The sequence below is a fragment of the Podarcis filfolensis genome (assembly GCF_964270895.1).
Source record: "Podarcis filfolensis genome assembly, chromosome: 1".
In the NCBI taxonomy this organism is placed as follows: domain Eukaryota; kingdom Metazoa; phylum Chordata; class Lepidosauria; order Squamata; family Lacertidae; genus Podarcis; species Podarcis filfolensis.
In genome coordinates, this window is record NC_139604.1 from 114,463,966 (window position 1) to 114,484,318 (window position 20,353).

Genomic DNA, 20,353 nt, shown 5'->3' on the forward strand with positions numbered 1-20,353 from the left:
TCGCCACCTCTGCGGAGGATTCCTGTGTTCTGCTTTGCCCCCCCCCGGGTGACGAGGGTGCCTCTGAGCTCGTGCAGAGCGGCTCTTCTTCTCCCACTGTGGCATCACATGGGCATGGCCAGGATTTATTTTATGGGGTGGGGGCAGGCTTTATGTTGGGGGGGGAAGAGTTATCTCATACCCTCCCACATTTCTCTGATGAAAATAATTTTATTATTTATACCCCACCCATCTGACTGGGTTGCCCTGGCCACTCTGGGCAGTGTCCAACATATATCAAAAGATACCAAAACATTAAACAATTTTTTTAAAAAACACTTCCCTATACAGGGCTGCCTTCAGACAGCTTGTGGGTCGGATAACTCCATACCCTCCAACATTTCTTCTATAAAACTAGGGGGACATTTCGGGATCAAATCAGAAACTGGGACGGCTTCTGTAAATCGAGGACTATCCCTAGAAAATAGGAACACTTGCAGGGTCTGTTATCTGCAACGCAATTGGTCAGTAATCAAGTATTTTCATTTATTTACTTGATTTGGGGGACCGCTGTTCCCCAACCCCCACCCCACTACACCCATGTGACAGGAAGCAAGTTCAGATAGATTACATACACACACACTCGCCCTGAGGGCCGTGAAGTGCCATTGACTCCCCCCAATTTTAGACAAACCATGTGTGGAGCATGAGACTCTTAATCTCAGGGCATGGGCATAGCCAGGGGGGCAACTGCACCCCCTAACAAAAGTCTCCCCCTCCAACAAAAATTCTGGCTATGACCAAGGTCGTGGGTTTGAGCCCCATGTCGGGCAAAAAGATTCCTGCATTGTAGCAGCTTGGACAAGATGACCCTCGTGGTCCCTTCTATGATTCTTTGAGGTCCCTCCTCTTAATAAAATACATGTGTACCATTGACTCCCCCCAATTATAGACAAACTATGCCTCGTGGAAAGAGTAACGGGGGCAGGGTGCCAACTTGAATAAAATATTGGGGATCCCAGGTAAGCTCTGCCCCACATAATCGCACATACACCATTTGAATGGCAATGTTGATCAACTTGAGGGGAAGGAATGGTCTCAAATATTTTACAGGGAACTGCTACAGGGAAGCTGGCAGAGGGCCTTCTTGGTAGTGGCACCCGCCCTGTGGAACCCCCTCCCATTGTCACCCTACAAAGGAGGTCTGGAAATAATGCTGGTCCTTTTTAGCCAAATAAATACATGCAGTGTCGTGGAAAGAGCAGGCTAAGGTCAGTTGTGTATCGGAAACATGATCTGTGACAGAGGATGGGAGCATAGCTGTGTGTGTGTTGGGAGTTCTGACATACTTCCTGGCCAGGACATCCACCTGGGTCCCAGGTCATGACACCCAGGTATCACCATCAGATGTCAAACAGATAAACAACTATTTGACTTTTAGAAGACATCTGAAGGTAGCCCTGTTCAGGGAAGTTTTTAATGGTTGATGTTTTACTGTGTTTTTAATATTTTTCTGGGAGCCGCTCAGAGTGGCTGAAGCAACCCAGTCAGATAGGTGGCATATAAATATTATTATTATTATTATTATTATTATTATTAGGGTCCAAATAGAACTTGTCCCCTAGGATTTGATGCTTAGGAGGCTCATTAAGAGCTCCAAGCACACACACACACACACACACACACACACACACACACCAGTTCCACACTGTGAGACATCAGCTGCTTCTAAGCATGTGTAGAGTGCAGAGTCAGTGCCAGACATCAGCATCCTCAAGCATGTGCCAAGGCCTACACATCAGCAATTGGGGGGGGGGCACCAGTCCTTTTACCATTGCTGCCTGCTTGCCTGTCCTTTTCTAATCTAGAGGGGGAGTGCAGTCGAATGAGGGCAACCTGCTCCTACCCACTAATTGCACTGGCTGTCAGTTTCCGGGCCCAATTCAAAATGCTGGTGCCGAACTATCAAGCCTTACACAACTCGGGACCTCAATACCTTAAGGACCACCTCTCCCATACAAAGTGACCTGGGACTCAGCTACACTGGCAAAGAAAAAACGCTTTATATGTGTTGTTTATGCATTCTAACACTGTGACACCAGATGGCGCTGTGGAGTTCCGTGTTTTGCTTACCCAATTTCTCATACAAAGTTAGCAACGTGTTTAACTGAAACGCTTCTTTGATGTGTCTAGCCCCAGCCCTAGGCCCTGCAATTGTCATCGGAGGCCCTTCTCTGTGTCCCCCCTCCCCGAGAGGTTCAGAGGGTAGCAACATGAGAACGGGCTTTTTCTGTGGTGGCTCCCCATCAATGGAATGCTCTTCCCAGAGAGGCTCGCCTGCTGCCATCATTACATGTCTGTAGGCGCCAGGAGAAAACATTCCTCTTTACCCAGGTCTTCAGCCATTCTATGACCTGTTCAATGTAGGGGGCAGAACCTGTTCTTCTTTTTAATTATTTTATTATTGTGGTTTTATTCTTATGCTGCGTAAATTATGTTCTCAATGTTGGGCACCGTCCTGGGATCTTTAGAGAAAGCGTGGTATATAAATTGAATAAATAATAATAAAAAAATAATAATTTGCTCTTTCTTCAAGGCGGTGGTGGGGATTGGGCTGGGATGCAGAAGGAGTGTGGCAATGGACACACACACACATACCTTTAAAAGTAGCATCTGAATCAGTCGTGTATTGTAACTTTTTTCAGGTCACATTCCTTGCAGACACCACAAGGCCAGAGGCAAATTTGGACGATGAATGCGAATTTCATCTTTCTAAAATTCTCTCTCCACATCACATCCCAAAAATTCTACTCCAAACTCTGGCATTGTCTGTTGAGGGAGGGGGCCAAGCCCATTTTTTTGTATTGCACCGAGCCCCTTTAACCCTTTGTTCTCTTCATGAAAGCTAGCCTGGCTTATAGTTTAACATTTACTGGATCCAGGATTTGGAAGGATCATCACACCCAAGCTTAACACCGCCAAACTGTAACAATATTTTATTATATTGTAAATTCCTCATAGGAAGCAATTAATAAATGAAATGATGGGGAAGGGGGGGAGGTTTTCAACACCTCCTGAAACATGATGTGAAGTAAGGCGGGGAAATGTCTTTGATCAGGTGCAGAGTTACTTTTATTACCCCATTCAGTCTTAAAATTATAGCCAATGCCAAGGTGTAACTATTAGTATGTAAAGCCCTCAACAGCTTGAGATCAGTTAACTTGCAGGATCATTTACAGGTGCCACGTAATACACGTTCCACACTTATAGAAAACAATCTGTTTGTGTGGCAGTACCCCACACTTTGGAACTCCCTGCCTATTGATATCAGACAGGGCCTTCACTGTACTCTCTCCAGTGCCTGCTTTAATTTTTTATATATATTATTCTTATTATGTTATTTATACCCCGCCCATCTGCCATCTGGCTGGGTTTCCACAGCCACTCTGATAGGCAAGCCTAAGCAGACATGTAGACATTTGCATGTTTTAATCTTATTTTAGTTACTGCTGATTTTAATAATCTTTTAACACATATTTTTGACTTGGTTTTTATCAACAATTTTCATTGTTTTATTTTACACAGTCAAGCAGTATATAGATTTTGTTAAATAAATAAATAAACAAATAAATAAAGATGAGGAATAAGGGGAAATGCTATATTCTTTTTTATTTTGCTTTTTTTAAAAAAAATCTGAATATTCTTGCTTTATTTTTAATTTGAATTAATTTTTCTCCTTGTATTTCACGTAAACGCCTTGGAGATTTCCTTTTCTATTAAACAGTAGATACAAATATTGGTGAGAATAGCAGATATCAGAGGTTTTCAACCTTTTTTGAGTCTCATGGCTCCTTTGACCCAGTACATTCTTTCTGCAGCTCCCCTGGGGGAAAATGTGCTCTGGAAGCCTCAGAAGCCCAGTTATGTCACCCCTTGCGTGCAAAGCTGGCAGCCCCTCACCTCTTTTCCAACACCCTCCCTTGTAATGTGTTTGCTCAGCCCCCTCTCCTCTCCTCTGGCCAGCCCCAGAGGTACCATTTGCCTGGGGAGCTTGTAGCCAGGGCTGCTGCAACAAACAGCCACGCAAGCCTTTTGGAGGCAGAGATGCGAGAAGGCATCAGAGGAGGGAGGGAAGGAAAGAGGGACAGAGGCCAGTGTTGCCTGTGGCAGCCCTGAGCATCATTCAAGGCACCCCTGGCATACATGCATAAAATTAGGGGAACGTTGCTTGCAAAAAAATGTACACATTAGCAAAAAAACATGCACAGTATGCTAAAATGCTAACAAATTTTCATGAGGATCTTCTGTAAACAAGATATGCAAACTGATGCAGGAATGTGGCAGGCGTAGACTGGGAGAAGGAGAAACAGAGTGAAATTGAAATGGATAGATTTCTCCATAGCCGAGCATGTGCTCCTCTCATTTCCTCCTGCAGCCTGCTATTACACTTCCGGTGCCCCCCAGTGCCCTCGCAGGAAACAGATCCAAAGATGCTGAGTTAGGTGCTGCTGAGTCACAAAACTGGGTGTGACTCACTAGCAGTACTAAGCTGACAGTCTCTGGCTCCATTTCTTCCAGGAATGAAAGGGTACGAATGGGAAAAGTTGGTGGGAGGCAGGTGATGGAACATTGTGATAAGCCTCATGCATGTGGAAGAAGCCCTGTTTGCATTAAGGGGAAAGTCAAGGCCCAACTTTTCTATGGAATACAGGACGTGAGGGGCAGCAGTTCACATAGAGCTTCCCAAGGCAGGAGTGTGAAAATGCCATCGTGCTTTTTCTACACGTGGTGCTTGGTGGCCAGGCTGCATCCAACTAAATCCGCCTCAAGAGGAGACACATTGAAATCAATGCAATTTAGGCCACGTTCACACCATACCTTTAAAGCACTATAATAAAACACTTTGAATGGTCATGGCTTCCTGCCCTGTTCCCCTCACAGAGCTACACTTCTCAAGAATTCCCTGTGAAGAGAGACTGGTTGTTAAACCACTCTGGAAAAGAGAAAGGGGTTCTCCAAATACAGTGGTACCTTGAGTTACATACGCTTCAGGTTACATACGCTTCAGGTTACAGACTCCGCTAACCCAGAAATATTACCTCAGGTTAAGAACTTTGCTTCAGGATGAGAACAGAAATCGTGCAGTGGTGGCAGCAGGAGGCCCCATTAGCTAAAGTGGTGCTTCAGGTTAAGAACAGTTTCAGGTTAAGAACAGACCTCCAGAACAAATTAAGTTCTTAACCTGAGGTACCACTGTACCTCTCAGCACTAGGGCCAGCTCAAGACATTTTGGTACCTGAGGCGAACCACAAAATGGTGCTCCTCTCCCTGCCAGGGAAGAAGGGGCAAGTGAAAATCTACATCATGGACAAGGCAGGAATAAAGATCTGCATTGGGATCTGCTGCCCCTGTGCCTCCTGCCGCCTGAAGCGTTGGCTGCACCTTGCCTCGTGGGTGAGCCAGCACTGCTCAGCAACCCTTAACAAACCACTGCTGTTTAAAGCGACCGCCTGGTGCTTTAAATGTAAGGCGTGAGTGTGGCCTAGTCATGTTTGTCATGTTTGTTAATTTCAATGGGTCTACTCATCCAAGGAGACTAAAGAGCCTGGTTTCAAGGGTGTGTACTCTATGTTTTTTCTGGTAGAATGAGCAGGCTGGATTTATTGGAAGGTGGGAATTGAGGAGTTGGAGAGTCCTTAGAACAACCTTCATCAAACTAGCAGCCTCCAGAGCTGATGGGAGTTATAGTCCAATGCATGTGGAAGGCATTAGCATGGTGAAGGCTGCATTAGAAAATACAGTGGTACCTCTGGATGTGAACGGGATCCATTCCGGAGCCGTGTTCGCATCCTGAGAAGACTGCAACCCGCATCTGCGCATGTGCGTGCCATGATTCGCCGCTTCTGCACATACGCGTGACGTCATTTTGAGCGTCTGCGCATGCACAAACGGCAAAACCCGGAAGTAACGCATTCTGTTACTTCTGGGTCGCTGCGGAGCGTAACCTGAAAACGCTCAACCTGAAGCGACTTTAACCCGAGGCATGACTGTACCACCAAATCAGCCATCCTCCTCTGAGTGAACACACTCTTCTCCAGAACAGGTCTATAATATCTGATTAGATGTCAAGGAAAGAAGCAACCATCTGACTTTTAGAAGATGTCTGAAGGCAGCTCTGTATAGGAAGTTTTAAATGTTTTATTGTGGTTTTATAATTTGTTGGAAGCCGCCCGGAGTGGCTGGGACAACCCAGTCAGATGGGAGGCTTATAAATTGTTGTTGCTGCTGCTGCTGCTGCTGCTAATAATAAATAATAATAATAATAATACCCCGAGGCATAAAATCCAAATTTCATCTCCCTTACCCATAAATATTGCAATATTTTAAAAACATTAAAAAATATAACACTGATTTATGGACAATTCACTGCCTTTTAACAGCACTCAAAATCTTACCCACATATACCCACTTGACTGTTCTAATCTGCCAAACTGGCACTGTTGCAGACGCCTCATAATACCTGTTCAGCATTTTAATAAAATGATCTGTTACTGGGGCAGCACCCACAATCTGGTACACCCGACTGTTGACGTCAGGCAGGTGCCTACACTGTACTCTTTAAGGCACTTGCTAAAAACCTGTGTAGGCAAGCCTATGTTGAAGGTTGACAAGTGTTTTAATCCGGTTTTTAGCTTATCGTTGATTTTTTTCTTTAAGGTTTTGAATTGTCGTTTTTAACTTCTTTTTTAACTGAAGATTTTAACTGAAGATTTTGGAAACCGCTTTAGAGGTTTCTGTTACAATCAAACAGTACATACATTTTGTGAAATGAAATATATAAGCAAAGTCTGCTTCTGAGCTGGTGAACTTACACAGCCTACCTCATAATGTGTACGGCTGCTGCCGCTGATGGCCAGGGCCAGCCAAATATCTTTTTCTGCCTGAGGCGAAGTACAAGATGTCTGTTCCCTGTTGCATGTACAGAAGCTGACTTCAATGCTGATGACACCACAACTTGTCCACTACACTGAGCTAGCTTAAGAGGCAATGGGCAGACTATGCCGTTTGAGGCAGACACCACACACTGCCTCATAGTAAGGCTGTTAGAATACTGAAATACTGTGTCCAGTTCTGAGCACCGCAGTTTAAGAAGGACAGAATGAATAGAATAGACTTTAAGTTTAAGAAGGCTATTGACAATCTGGAACATGTGCAGAAGAGGGCAACCAAGATGACCAAGAGTCTGGAAACCAAACCTTATGAGGAATGGTTGAAGGAACTGGGTATGTTTAGCCTGGAAAAGAGGAGACTGAGAGGAGATATGCTAGGCATCTTCAAATATGTTAAGGGCTGTCACATGGAAGAAGGAGCATGCTTGTTTTCCCCTGCTCTTGAGGGTAGGACTCAAGGCAATGGCTTCAAGTTACAAGAAAGGAGATTTTGACTAAACATTTGGAAAAACTTTCTGACAGTCAGAGCTGTTTGGCAGTGGAACAGACTCCCATGAGAGGCGGTGGACTCTCCTTCCTTGGAGGTTTTTATGCAGAAGCTGGATGGCCATCTGTCATAGAAGCTTTAGCTGAGATTCCTGCATTTCAGGGGGTTGGACTAGATGACTCTTGGGTCCCTTCCAACTCTAGGATTCTATGGTTCTAAAGCAACAACAGCATGTGTCCAGGCATATGCGTCCAGTCTGGCAGGTAGTTTTTCTACAAGATCTGCTACTGATATTGTGGTGATGAGGTCTGCACCACATCCTGTGACTGCGATTCTCATTTTTCAGTACACCATTTCCTAGACATTTTCTCTCTCCCATGTGAAAACTTGTACCTAATGAGGCACAAACCTCCTTGCAGTTTGTCTGGACAGAAGTCCAGACAGAAGTCGCCCCACCTTCCTAGCCATTCTTCTTTTTCCATTGCTGGAGCTGCCTTGTCTCAAAGTCCCATTGTGTTCATGCCATTCAACCTCTTTGACCTCTGCATCCATTCCCTTTTAGCAAAAATCTCAATCTGGTGATTTAACTGTCCCTTTCCCCACACCCTTTTATATTGAGCTGTCTTAAATGCATCAGATAATGTATGGAGGTGCAGGCGAAACCGGGTAAACAACACACTGTTTAAGGGAACCACACCTGCAATTCTGAGTAGAACAAATACGGTACTTGAAGACACCAGCGATCTGTGTCAGTGTAACAGCCACGAAGGTGCTCAGTAGGGAAGAGTCAATTGAGATCCTAGAAGGAAGGAGCTGGAGCTTGTTCTTCGGCCTGCTACTGTATTTCTGGGCTCTTGTTACCCTGTATAAAACAAATTAAATTCATGTATATGTCAGTGCTATTTTTCTAGAAAAAGAGGAACCGGAACTCACCTTGAACACCTCCCTCGCTCTCTTAGAATGCCAGTGGCACCCACCTGAGAGGTGTCAGAACTGAGTCCCGGCTGAAAGAAAAGCTCTGTGTATGGTTAGCTGGAAAGGGAATGGGGAACCATTCTTATATGTCTGGTTTTACAGTGGTACCTATAGATGCGAACGGGATCCGTTCCGGAGTCCCGTTTGCATCTAGAAGCAAACGTAACCTGTGTCCACACGTCTGCGCGTGCGCGGGTCACATTTCGGCGCTTCTGCGCATGCACATGACGTCATTTTGAGCATCTGCGCAAGCGGTGAAACCCGGAAGTAACACGCTCCCTTACTTCCGAGTTGCCGCGGAGCGCAACTCGAACGCGCTCATCCTGAGGTATGACTGTATTTGTTTTAAATGTCTTATTTTATTTATTTGGAAAATTTCTATAACTTGCCACTTACTGGGATAAAAGTGGTGTACGGAAAACTAAAGCGACAACAGACAACTAGAATAACCCACCCAATATTAGAAAAAAAAAAACAGTTACACAGAAAAATATTAAACGAATACTAGGCCTGGGCGATAGAAGGAGCAGACTGTGATGCTGGTTTCACTCAGTTCCTTCCTCCAGTGGGCGCTGCTAGCAGAGGGACTCAGGAGCAGCAGTGGTTTCAGGAGAGGGAGAAACAAGCTGTATTGGTGAGGTGCCAATACAGCTTGTTCCTCCCCTCCATCTTTGAACTGCTCGACTGAGGAGTGTGCGGTTGTTGCCCTTAAATCAGTTGAGCAGTTAAAGGAGCCCCTAGCCTGGCACGGGGACATGAGTGGCGCTGTGGTCTAAACCACAGAGCCTAGGGCTTGCTGATCGGAAGGTTGGCGGTTCAAATCCCCGCGACGGGGTGAGCTCCTGTTGCTCAGTCCCTGCTCCTGCCCACCTAGCAGTTCAAAAGCACGTCAAGTGCAAGTAGATAAGTAGGTACCGCTTCGGAGGGAAGGTAAACAGCGTTTCTGTGCGCTGCTCTGGTTCGCCAGAAGCGGCTTAGTCATGCTAGCCACATGACCTGGAAGTTGTCTGCGGACAAACGCTGGCTCCCTCAGCCTATAGAGCGAGATGAGCGCGCAACCCCAGAGTCATCCACAACTGGACCTAACGGTCAGGGGTACCTTTACCTTTAGCTTTAGCCTGACACTGGCTCCCACAAGCCGGCGGCGGGGTGGGGGCTCTGTGAAACTGCTCAGCTGAGGGGAGCGCAGTTGCCATTCCCCGCAGCAAATAGATAAGGAGTCCCGATGCTCCGCACATGTGTGGCAAGAGCACCCGGGCTGTCTCAGCTGTGGGGGAGGACCTTCCCTCTCCCCAGCTGAGCAGGGCAAACCAGCTACATTGTCCCAGCCTGCAAGCCTGGGTGAAACTGCTTCAGCTCTTGAGGTGTGAGCTGGGACAGTCTCACCCAGTGTATCGCAGACAGAGGCCAATGCCTCTTGTTTCTTCAGCATCGTGGTATATCACCAAACAGCGATGTTTGGCTGGCCACGATGTTGAAAAGCTGGTATCTCCCAGTCCTAATGAATACAAAGAAATATAAACCTATATCAACTCCTTCTCCTTCTGACACACCTCCCTATTCAGCTTGCACCCAGGACTCAACTCAGAGCCCCAAGCAAGCTCACAGCTCTCCCACAAACATTGCACAAAGAGGAGGCTTTCTGGAAACTGCTGACATCACCCGAGTTGTTCAATCCAGGCTTGCTTTTTATAGGCAGGTGGATAATGCACCCTCCAGCTACACACAGCTGTGTCCCATTCAGCAGTCGCCTGCATTGTCCACAATAAATTACAGGTACAGGTTTGATGAGGAAGAGATACCCATTGTTATGTACTGAGTTGAATAGGATCCAAACTGCAGCAGTCTGATTGGTCCTAGAACAATAGGATCCAAAAGGCAGCAGTCTGATTGGTCCTAGAACAATAGGATTCAGAATGCAGCAGTCTGATGGGTCCTAGAACAATGCAGCAGTATGACTGGTTGGCAGGAACCACCCAATCATGCTCCAGATAGAAGTGAATCCACAACCTGATTGGCTTACAGTAGAATTCCGGAATTAGCCAATCATGTGCAGCCCATTGTGTAAATAATGTATATAAAGCAGATACTTTGAGGGTACATTCATTCATTCCTCCTCACCACTATGAGCTGAATAAAGAGCATGAAATCACTTTGCGACTCTGAGTATATTTCACTGGCGACGAAGGTGGGATCCCGCTGAGCTGACTGCCACACACAGCACCGCAGCCTGCCGCACCGCTGCCTCGCACCGTGTATCCAGGCTTCAGCTCTGGGACACAAGGAACTCAGAATGGCAACCGACAGCAGCTTCTCGCCGTTCAACCCAGCATCTGGAGACTGGGAAGCGTACGCCTCCCGTTTCACCTTCCTCCTAGAAGCCAAAGGGGTCACCGATGAAGAAGACGCCAAGAAGAGGGCAATATTCTTCAGCGTCTGCGGAGAGGAGACGTTTGAAATCGCCCGGGCTCTCCTTGCGCCTGAAGACGTTGCTACTGTTCCATACAAAACAATAATGGAACAGCTGAAGGGGCACTTTTCGCCACAGCCCTCAGTGGTGGCTCGTCGAAATGCCTTCTACGCAAAGCGGCAAGCCCCTGGGGAAACCATAACTGGGTTTGTGACCTCTCTCCGCCAAGCCGCCCGGTTCTGCAACTTCTCAGAGCTGGAGAACATGCTTCGGGACCGCCTCATCGGTGGCCTGAAGGATGAGAAGCTGCAACGACGCCTCTACGCTAAGAAGGACCTAACGTTCCAGGTCGCTCTGGAGGAGGCCCTGGCAACGGAAGCTGCCGAGAGGTCGACGCAAGAGGCACGGCTGAGCCAGCCGTCCCAACCGAGGGTCCACCACGAAGACCTCACCGACGACTCAGGATCCAACAGGGAGGAGGTGCACCGAGTACAGCAGCGCACTCAAGCAGCCCACATACCACAGCTGCCTCGACGAGAAGGAGGGAACTGCGCAAGCTGTGGAGAAAGTCATGAGAGGAGGACCTGCCATTTCCGCAACGCAGAGTGCAGGCAGTGCAGAAAATTGGGACACATCGCCCGGGTGTGTCGGGCTTGGCCCACCCGATGCCAGGCATCAGATGACCAATCCAAGAGCCCCAGGTCCCGGGGCCCAACGCACCGAAGCAACTCGACGGAGCTCACGGACTTCCAGGTATACCAGTTGCCCCACCCCAACGTAGAGAAAATTTATGTAGAGGTACAGATAGAGGGGGCCCCATGCCGCATGGAGCTTGACACGGGTTCAACTCTATCCATAATCTCGGCAAGGACCTTAAGGAAACTGTGTCCTACTGGGGGTCCCAAACTCAGGCCGGCCCCATTCACCCTCCGGGACTTCCAGAAACGTAAGGTCCCCACAATGGGGGTGGGGACCTTCAGGGTGCAATACCGAGGGCAGACGCGGCAACTGGACTTGCTTGTGGTCAAGGGCCCCTACATTAGCTTACTGGGATTGGCATGGTTTGGACCACTGGGGCTAGCCGTCACCGGGGTGAACCACATGAGCTTACAAGTGGACGTGGACGCCATATGCAAGGAATTTCTGGGGGTTTTCAATGGGAAATTGGGACAGTATACGGGCCCCCCCATTGCTCTACAGCTTGACCCCGCAGTACGACCGGTCAGGCTCAAGGCCCGCCGGGTCCCGTTCGCTCTGAAACCCCATATAGACGAGGAATTGGACCGACTCGTGGAGCAAGGAGTGCTGGAGCCGGTGCCTAATGCCCCCTGGGAAACCCCAATCGTCACACCCATCAAGCCTAATGGTTCGGTCCGCATCTGCGCAGACTACAAATGTACCATAAACAAGGCCCTCATGGCCCATGCATACCCAGTGCCAGTGGTCAGCCATGTCCTTGCCACCCTGGCTGGGTCGAAAATTTTTGGAAAGCTGGACTTGGCCCAAGCATATCAACAGCTGCCAGTAGATGAGGCCACAGCAGAGGCACAGACGATTGTGACACACAGAGGAGCGTTCAGGGTAAAGCGGCTGCAATTCGGTGTCAGCGTGGCACCAGGCATATTCCAGAATCTAATGGACTCTCCTTAAAGGGATTCCTGGCGTCACCCCCTTCTTCGATGATGTGTTGATTGCCGGGCCCACACCAGAGGAGTTTGAGGACCGCCTCCGCACCGTTCTGCACCGTTTCCAGACGGCGGGTCTCAAGGTGAAGCGGGAAAAATGTCTACTAGGAGTGCCTCAGGTGGACTTTCTGGGATTTATGGTGGACGCAGAAGGGGTCCACCCGACTGGGGACAAGGTACGGGCCATTTGTGATGCCCCAGCGCCCAAGAACAAGACTGAACTTCAGGCCTTCTTGGGACTATTGAACTTTTACCATTCCTTCCTTCCCCACAAGGCGGCGGTAGCGGAGCCCCTACACAGACTCCTGGACAAGCGGGCCCCTTGGGTGTGGGGCCAGCGCCAGGAGGCCGCATTCCAGGCAGTCAAGGACTTGCTTGTCTCAAACTCGGTCTTGGCACACTTCGATGAGAGGCTGCCGGTGGTGCTAGCATGCGACGCCTCGCCCTATGGCATGGGCGCTGTCCTGGGACACCAACTCCCAGATGGAAGAGAGGTACCGGTGGCATACTTTTCCCAGACACTCAACGCAACCGAGCGGAACTACTCGCAAATCGACAAGGAGGGTCTGGCAATCGTGAAGGGAGTAAAAAAATTCCATGATTTCTTGTACGGGCGGCCCTTCACCGTGGTGACTGACCACAAGCTGTTGCTAGGCTTGTTTGCCCCCGAAAAGCAGACCCCCCAAGTGCTGTCTCCTCGCGTCCTCAGGTGGTCAATTTTCCTTGCCAGCTACCAGTATGCACTGATTCACCGCCCTGGGAAGGCGATGGGCCATGCAGATGCCCTCAGCAGGCTACCACTACCGGAAACAGGCCCTGACCCAGCACCTGCACAAGAGGTTATGAGCCTGGAGCTGCTTCCCGAGCGCCCCATTCAGGCACAAGAAGTTGCACACCATTCCAAGAAAGATAGGGTCATCTCCCGGGTCCTGGACTGGGTGTGGAGGGGATGGCCCAGCAGCAGCCCCGGGCCAGAATTCGCCGGCTACACAACCCGCAAACATGAACTGTCGGCCCACAAGGGGTGCCTGTTATGGGGAAGCAGGGTCGTTGTTCCCCAGCCCCTCCGCAAAAGGGTCCTCACAGCCCTACACGAGACACACCCAGGGGTAGTAAGAATGAAGGCCCTTGCCAGGAGTTATGTGTGGTGGCCGGGGATCGACAGAGAGATAGAGGCCTGGGTCAAACACTGCCAGGCCTGCCAAGAATCCCAGCCAGATCCCCCAAGGGCCCCAGTCCAGTCCTGGGACTCCGCCCGAGCACCATGGTCACGCCTGCATGTGGATTTCGCTGGCCCCTTTCAGGGGAAAACATTCTTCATAGTGGTGGACTCCTACACCAAATGGCTGGAAGTCACACTGGTACCGTCCACTTCTACGTCCGCAGCCATCCGGGTACTACACAGGCTGTTTGCAACCCACGGGCTCCCTGACACTCTCGTCTCAGACAACGGGACTGCATTTACGTCAGGAGAATTCCAAACCTTCACAGCGCAGAACGCCATCCGCCACATCCGTTCGGCGCCATTCCACCCTGCCACCAATGGCCAAGCAGAACGCATGGTGCGGACCACCAAGGACACCCTTCACCGCATGACGCAAGGGGATTGGGAGTACCGCCTTGCCACATTCCTTCTAGCACAGCACAGCACCCCCAGCTCAATGACTGGCCGGAGCCCCGCTGAACTACTAATGGGTCAGCGCCTTGCAATCAGATTGGACCGCCTTCACCCCGATAGAGCTCAGGATGAGGTAGTGGTGGGGGAAGGCAGGAACCCCCGGACCTTCGAGGCCCAGGACCCAGTGTACGCAAAGAATTTTGGGGCAGGCCCTGCATGGGTACCCGCCAGAGTCACCAGGGTCACTGGCCCCATGTCGTACGAGGCGCTAACAGATGGGGGGCAATGCTGGCGCTGCCACTGCGACCAGATACGGCGACGATTCCCGGAAGAAAACCAGGAGGAGGAGGACAGGTCAGAGGAGTCCCAAGGGAACAGTGGGGCAGTGAGGCCCATAGAGCAGCAGGGGCAAGCAGGAGAGGCAGAATCAGTAAATACAGAGGGGACCCGTGAGGCCGAAAGGACACCGGAACCAGAACCACGACTGAGCGAGCCGGTTGCGCCAGACCAAACAGCCCTATCACAGCCAGCATCCTTGGAACACGAGCCAGAACCTGAACCCCGGACCAGGGAACACCCCAGGCCGCAATGCACACGTAGGCCGCCGGCGTACCTTGAGGACTATGAATGCGACCTCCCGGGCAGGACTGGAACTTAGAGGGGAGGGGTGTTATGTACTGAGTTGAATAGGATCCAAACTGCAGCAGTCTGATTGGTCCTAGAACAATAGGATCCAAAAGGCAGCAGTCTGATTGGTCCTAGAACAATAGGATTCAGAATGCAGCAGTCTGATGGGTCCTAGAACAATGCAGCAGTATGACTGGTTGGCAGGAACCACCCAATCATGCTCCAGATAGAAGTGAATCCACAACCTGATTGGCTTACAGTAGAATTCCGGAATTAGCCAATCATGTGCAGCCCATTGTGTAAATAATGTATATAAAGCAGATACTTTGAGGGGACATTCATTCATTCCTCCTCACCACTATGAGCTGAATAAAGAGCATGAAATCACTTTGCGACTCTGAGTATATTTCACCCATCTACCCACAGTTCCTCCTATAACCTCTTCCTCTCCTCTAGCAGCTATGAGAATTGCCTAGCAGCTACACCCTTCAAGTTGCAGATCCTAAACCTGCCACTAGCTACGCCTGATCTGCTGCAATGGGACTCAAGCTGTTTTCAAACAAGGAAGTGGCCCCTTGCTGAATTAGAGCAATGTTTGGAGTGGCTGACCGCAAAGTCTGCAAGCAAGAATTGTCTAATTTTCTCTGTGGACTCAAGAGAGGCCGTTCATGTGTTAAAACAAATGGCTTACGCCTTCAGCTCTTTCGGGGGGCTGAATTGTTTTGTATAGTTATGGTTTCAGCTAAAGGAAATGCGTTCACCTAATCCCCAGAGGAGCCAGACAGGGAGAGGTTGCCCCAGGACAACTGAAAAATAAAGCTGAACTAAAAAATAAAAAGAGTGGCAGTTTAGACACACCCTAACTGTACTGCTGGTTTATCAGGAGCTCTCTGTATTGGAACCTGTTGTTTGCACTAACCTTACAAGGAAAACAATGTTATCGAATAAATGGCATGCCAATAAAGTCTCTGAAAAAGGAACAAGTTAGAAGACTTGATGGTTCATGGTCTTTTAAAGCACATAGCTCTCCCACAGGGGGAACTGCACTGGCTGCTAGGTTGCCACCAAACTAACTTTAAAGTTTTGTTGTTAGTCTGTAAAGCCATATACACAACCCTAAACTATCACACCCGGCAGATGCCTTCTTTCGTTTAGGCCTGTCCGCAATGAGACCAACTGATGAATAGAGGGGTTAAATCCTGCTGCTTTGCCGGCAGGCACCTGTTCCCTGCTCACCTGATTGACAATGGGGAAATAATTGAGGGGAAATAGCCTCACAGAACAAATTGGACTCCCCGGTTGTGTTAAAAACATATTTGTTAGCCCAGGCCTTCCACAATCATTAGAACTACTGACTGGGCAGGGACATTACTAAAGGTAATCTTGGACATCTAAATTGCTCTCAGGGCTGAGGGAAGAAGAATGGCGAGTTCCTGGCTTTCCTCTCAGACTTCGTTCAACAGAGATCAGTCCCTTCTAAGCAAAGAAGAAACACCAAAGCAAATATATTGGATAAACTGTGGTTTCTTTAACTGTGCATGAGTAACTGATATGATGTAAGGGTGCAGGATGTGGCTGAAGAAATTCCGTGTAATTTTCCACTTTGGGACATGAAAAGAGGCCTATTAAGATGGCAACAGGCTGATTTCTATTGCATAATGCCTGAGAATCATCTAACAAAATCTCTCTTCCCCACCCCAGAAAGAAGATTGTACAGTTTAATGACTATGGATTAATTCTGAGAACAATCAGAGGTTTGGGGCCAGGACTAAACAGAGGGAAACAATCCGAAATAAACAATATCATCCTTCTGTGATGTGTAGCGATAATAAAAGCAGGTGTGTGTGGCAGGGGGAGATGCATAGAAGCATAGTTTTCCTATTTGAGGTTCTCCGATTCCTTTCCCTGCATCCAGCTTTTTTAAAAAACCAACACTTTTAACAGAGAAATTTTATGTCTTCGGTTGCTGGAAACTGTGGAAGGAGAGAGTGCTGTTGTGCTCAGGTCTTGCTCGAAGGTTTCACACAACATCAGTTATGCGACCCCCGAGTCAAGGAGATAAGTAACTATACAACCTTTAGAAGACACCTGAAGGCAGCCCTGTAGAGTTGTTTTTTTAATGTTTAATGTTTTCTTATGTGTTCATCTATGTTGGAAGTCACCCTGAGCGGCTGGGGCAACCCTGTCAGATGGGGGGGGGGGTAGAAGAAGAAGAAGAAGAATAGAATAGAATAGGACATTCCTACTTCCATCGGAGAAATGTTGGAGGGTGTGGGATGCCCACTGTTCTCGGAGTGACCAACAAGATGCCCATGGACTTGAGAACAACATCACTCTGCCCACCTGTGCTTTCCAGCAACTGCGATTTAGAGACATACTTTCTCCTGACAGGCACCTGGCAAAGACTTTCCTTTTTAACCAGGCCTTTTGTTGACCTGATTCACATCCTATACCGTTTTAAAATTTGGCTCTTTTTTTGGGAGATGTTATTGGGTTATTGTTTTTATTTTGATTTTATATACTGGAATGCTTTTTGTGAACCGCCCTGAGACCTCCGGGTATAGGGCAGTATATAAATTAAATTAAATTAAATTAAAATCTATTAGCCCTTGGTAGCCTTATCCTCAGTGAATCTGTCAAATCCTCTTTTGAAGCCATCATAACTTCTTCTTCTTTTAGCAAATTCCATAGCCCTTTTGCCTTGTGAACAAGTACTTTATTTCCTGAACCTTCCAACATTCAGCTTCACTGAATGTCCACAAGTTCTAGTATTATGACAGGGAGTTAAACCTTTCTCAGTCCACTTTCCCTGCACCATACAGAATTTTATACATCTCTACCATGTCTCCTCTTACTTGCTTTTAAGAAGCTCCCAGTGCTGCAGCCTTTCCTCCTAGGAGAATTACTCACTGATCATTTCAGTTGCCCTTATCTGAACCTCTTCCAGCTCTGCGGCATCCTTTCCTAGGTGAGGCGACCAGAGCTGTACACAGTGTCCCAAGTGTGGTTGCGCCATAGATTTGTATATAACCACTTTATGATATCAGCAGTTTTACTTTTCAGTTCCTTCCCTAATGACTCCTAGCGTGGAATTTGCTCCTTTCACAGCTTACTGCACCTTGGGTCAACATCTCCATCGGGCTCAGTATGGGCCTTTTCCCCATATCAGCGAAACCCCTGAGGCATGGGAAGCTGATTGCACCCACATGTCCCTAACTCCACATGCTGGTTTATCAATCACTGAAATAAAATTGAAGCAGGCATCTGCAGCTAGGTGGAAAGGCAATACAGTCGTACCTTGGTTCTCGAATGCCTTGCGACTTGAATGTTTTGGCTCCCGGACGCCGCAAACCCGGAAGTCAGCGTTCCGGTTTGTGAAAGTTTTTCGGAAGCCAAACGTCTGACACGGCTTCTGATTGAGTGCAGGAAGCTCCTGCAGCAAATCGGAAGTTGCGCCTTGGTTTCCGAAGGTTTTCAGAAGCAGAACGGACTTCTGGAATGGATTCCATTTGAGAACCAAGATACGACTGTATCTATATGCATAAACTAGTCAAACCGAGAAACAATACAATGCACATTTCGACAGAATGCAGAATAAAAACACAGGATAAAAAAATGGAAATAAGTAAAACAAAACAGCAAAACAATACCGCCTTGCCACAGTCACATTTAAAAGGCTGTATAATATTAATCAGCCAAAGGCCTGTTTGAAGAGGAACATTTTTGCCAGGCACCTAAAATATATATAACGAAAGCGCCAGGCGAACCACCCTAGGGGGTCATTCCACAAATGAGGAGCCGCTACAGAGGAGTCCTGGTCTCATGTTATCACCCTTCAGATGTTATGTGTAGGAGGCACACGAAAAAGGGCCTCAAATGATGAATGGAGTCTGGGACGCTTTATATGGTTTGTTTTATGGTTGGCGTCAGGTGTCAAAATGTCTTGACCCTGGATTTGGAACATTCATAGAATCATAGAGTTGGAAGAGACCACAAGGGCCATCGAATCCAACCCCCTGCCAAGCAGGAAACACCATCAGAGCACTCCTGACATATGGTTGTCAAGCCTCTGCTTAAAGACCTCCAAAGAAGGAGACTCCACCACACTCCTTGACAGCAAATTCCACTGTCGAACAGCTCTTACTGTCAGGAAGTTCTTCCTAATGTTTAGGTGGAATCTTCTTTCTTGTAGTTTGGATCCATTGCTCCGTGTCCGCTTCTCTGGAGCAGCAGAAAACAACCTTTCTCCCTCCTCTATGTGACATCCTTTTATATACAGTGGTGCCTCGCAAGACGAAATTAATTCGTTCCGCGAGTTGTGTCGTCTAGCGATTTTTTCGTCTTGCGGAGCGCGGATTCGCTGGGTATTAACGGCTTTAAGAAAAAGGAAGCAAACTTGCAAGACGTTTTCGTCTTGCGAAGCAAGCCCATAGGGAAAATCGTCTTGCGAAGCAACGCAAAAAATGAAAAACCCTTTCGTCTTGCACGTTTTTCGTCTTGCAAGGCATTCGTCTTGCGAGGTACCACTGTATTTGAACATGGCTATCATATCACCCCTTAACCTCCTCTTCTCCAGGCTAAACATGCCCAGCTCCCTTAGCCGTTCCTCATAAGGCATCGTTTCCAGCCCTTTGACCATTTTGGTTGCCCTCCTCTGGACACGTTCCAGTTTGTCAGTGTCCTTCTTGAACTGTGGTGCCCAGAACTGGACACAGTACTCCAGGTGAGGTCTGACCAGAGCAGAATACAGTGGCACTATTACTTCCCTTGATCTAGATGCTATACTCCTATTGATGCAGCCCAGAATTGCATTGGCTTTTTTAGCTGCCGCGTCACACTGTTGGCTCATGTCAAGTTTGTGGTCAACCAAGACTCCTAGATCCTTTTCACATGTACTAAGCCAGGTGTCACCCATCTTGTATTTGTGCCTCTCATTTTTTTTGCCCAAGTGCAATACTTTACATTTCTCCCTGTTAAAATTCATCTTGTTTGTTTTGGCCCAGTTCTCTAATCTGTCAAGGTCATTTTGAAGTGTGATCCTGTCCTCTGGGGTGTTAGCCACCCCTCCCAGTTTGGTGTCATCTGCAAATTTGATCAGGATGCCCTTGAGTCCATCATCCAAGTCATTGATAAAGATGTTGAATAAGACCGGGCCCAATACAGAACCTTGTGGCACCCCACTAGTCACTCTTCTATTCCACTAAACTTAGAGAAAAGGCCTAGACCAGAAACCTCAATTCTAAGGTTGTATCACAAATCTTTTAAAGATGCCACAAGCTCTTTAGGCCTCGTTAACGAACCTTGACTCCCGTCAAGGTAATGTGCGCCATCTAGTGGGCTTCAGCGGAACTGGGAGAACAGGAGGAGAAACCTTCAGGGAGGCGGTTGGTGCCTTTGCTGCCTGAATGGCTTTCAGTGAGCACAGCAGATTTCTCTAGCTCTCACATAATGTGGCATGCACCTCAGTTTCATAGGAGAAGACCTTTTTGTTATTATGGTGTGGGGGGGTGAGGGCCCCTCAACAGATTTTGAAATACTAGGGACTTTATTTTCCAGCCTTGTCTCTGGTGTTGGTTTTGTTAAGCATGGAAATTTAAGGATGCAATGAGGCGCAGCAGAGGC

General features: G+C 48.1%; 1 protein-coding gene across 1 annotated transcript in view; it reads left to right on the forward strand.

Moving 5' to 3' along the window:
- The window catches only part of GOLGA5 (golgin A5), a 496,232-nt gene that overhangs the window by 226,195 nt on the left and 249,684 nt on the right, over positions 1-20,353 (forward strand). The gene's annotated exons all lie outside the window — the stretch shown is intronic.